Source organism: Papaver somniferum, chromosome 5 (assembly GCF_003573695.1).
Source record: "Papaver somniferum cultivar HN1 chromosome 5, ASM357369v1, whole genome shotgun sequence".
Taxonomy (NCBI): Eukaryota; Viridiplantae; Streptophyta; class Magnoliopsida; order Ranunculales; family Papaveraceae; genus Papaver; species Papaver somniferum.
Window position 1 is genome coordinate 108,825,720 of NC_039362.1, and position 2,834 is coordinate 108,828,553.

Consider the following 2,834-nt stretch of genomic DNA (forward strand, 5'->3'; position numbering starts at 1 on the left):
TGTGAAGACCGTATTATTGTTTGTGGGTCCCTTTGTTGAGCATGCGGAGCTCAAGAGAGCTTATCCACGTTTTTGGATAAATATGTATAGTTCATGCTCAATTTACTAGCCGTGAGTGTGTTTGAGAGGCTGAGAAATAGGCTTGAGCACTAGGTATGGCGTGTTCCTATTATTTGAATATCTCCGATATTTTGAGGAGAGATTTGAATCTCTTCGAGATTTTGCAGACAGTTCAAAATCTCTCCATGATTTTGCAGAGAGATTTGATTCTCTTCGAGATTTTTACGGACGGCTCAAAATCTTTCCGTGATTTTACAGAGAGATTTGAATCTCTCCGAGATTTTGTGGACGGATCAAAATCTCTCCGAAGATTTTCTTAACGGATCCGAATCTCACTATGGTCAGTTGGGACTCGGCTGGAGAAAGAGAAATGCTTTGTACGCCTAATTAATGCCTCTGCGAGACTTTGGATCACTTGTATTTGACCAGCGTATCTTACAGAGATGTGTTAGGAATCAACTGTGTGTCCATATGATGAGCCGACAGGATCAGTGTATCTCGAAAGGATGTTCTAGGAGTTTGTCGAATGGGTTCAGAGGTAGAATAACCAGCGTATCTCGCGGGGATGTCCTAGGAATTATTCGAAAACCTCAGTAAGTCGAGTCAGAGCCTAGAGCAGACATGACCAGTGTATCTCGCGGTGATGTACTAGGAATCAGTCCTTGATCTCAAATAGGGTGAGTTGTGCTTACGGGAGATATGTGTATCTCCGCTCTGGGTCATATGTCCGTTGGGGACGTATTTACGCATCTACAGAGCCTACATGACCAGCAGCATCTCATTGAGGACGTATACTAGGAATCATGGCATCACAATCCGCTGCGTGTCGCGAAGACATGCTGGAATTGTGGCTGTTCTGGTTCATAAGTCAGTCGGGGACGTTTTACGCTCTACAGAACCTACGTGACCAGCAGTATCTCGTTGAGGATGTGCGCTAGGAATCACGGCATCACGACCAACATTGTCTCGCGGGGACATATACTAGAAATCATGGCTATTGGTGCCTTGAGTACCAAGGGCTTAATCTCTCCCGTGAGAGTTGAGTTGGTCTCGAAATGACACTTTTTCCCCTTATCCAAATTTCACCATCTACATTAAGTCCCCTACTCAGATTAGAACCTTGGTTGTTCTATGATGAGTATATATATGGTTACGAATCGTTCAGGCACGAAATTAAAATCCACTCGGTCTTCTAGACTTGCTGAGTCCCCTAATCGATGTTTAGCTTTTGATTGTTATGCCTCTGATCTTGGAATCGATTCTGGACTTTGGAACTTTATAAGATTTATTGTTAGACATTAATGACATGATAATAAAGTCTTGATAATACAAAATTTCCGTCTTGAGCGAATGGAATTTTTTAATTAGGGTTTAATTGGCCAAAGTCCTAATTTTCTCTCTTTGTGCATCCTTGAGATTCTGAGTTTGTATAGGCGAGTATGTGGGGAAGACAGAATTTTTGAATAGTTCTTGGATGGCCTTGATGTTGGTGAAGGGACGCGAGAAAAGATAGGCACTTACTTTTGAAGTTACGGAGTCCCTATCCCATGTAAATTCTGAATTCATGCTTGTACTGTACCTAAACCCTAATTTTTCTTTTATTCGCATCTGACTCCTTCAGACACTCTGGAGAGGCTTGACGAGGCTTGGAATGTGTGCATATATCTTGAGGGGTTATCAACTTGTATGATGAGAACTCGTTCAATCCCTTATACTAATCAGACACTCCTTTTCCGAGAGAAAATGTCTATCTTTGAAACCAAGGGTATTTCCGTCAAAAACCAATATGAGCCTGATTTTTTTATGACATGAAAGACTTATTGAGATTCTTTAGGCATGCGACGGCTTGAGAGAGGGAGAGAGGCGCATGTCTGGTCTTGGTTTTGAAAATGATGAACTCAAACTTCCCTATTGAGATAAATTCCCTTTACTTTCTCTGAGATTCCGCTTTTTTGGATTCCGTTTAAAGCTCGTTCTTCTTAGAGCATTTTTTTACTCAAAAAGGCAAATTCATTGAAAAAATTCAGCATCCCACTAAGGTAGTGAGCAGCTGAAAAAAGAAAGACGAAGGTAGGAACAATAATATCAAACCATGCTCAAAGAGCATAGCAGTTACACCCTCAAGCCAAGAAAAGAAAAACTCTGAACCCAAAAATGAACCCAAAAACTATCAAACAAAAAATCTAACTAACCATCTAAGCCATTACACCCTCCCAGTTATTCAAGACAGAGTTAATATAAATGTCTCCAAAAATATTTGTCCCAACACACCAATTATAAATATTGATCTTCACACTATCAATCAATTCCTCCTGAGTCTTATATTGCCCATTTAACAATCTTTCATTCCTTTCAATCGATATAGCCCACCAAATAGCAAATGGAAACAAGTCCCAAATTTTTCTCTTGATTGAACTGTTCTTGTAATTCTTCTTTCTTGATTCCCAGATGTTACTTCTTACGGAATCATGAAAAACTCACTGCAATTTATAAAAATTCAAGAAGTAATACCACACTGACCTGGTAGTTTCACAATGAAGAAATACATGCTTGTTTGATTCAGCTGACTTCTTGCATAAAAGGCAACCATTTACCATGATAGTATTCCTATATGAATTTGAGTACAGAGTAGGAGCAACATTGTAACACAAAGTCCATCCAAAAATGCAACCTTCTGAGGAATTCTGGGATTCCAAACAGATTTGTAAGGAAACCTCAATAAACCATCATCTTCTAAGGATTATGACATTATGCCATAGAAAAGCCCTTTGTTA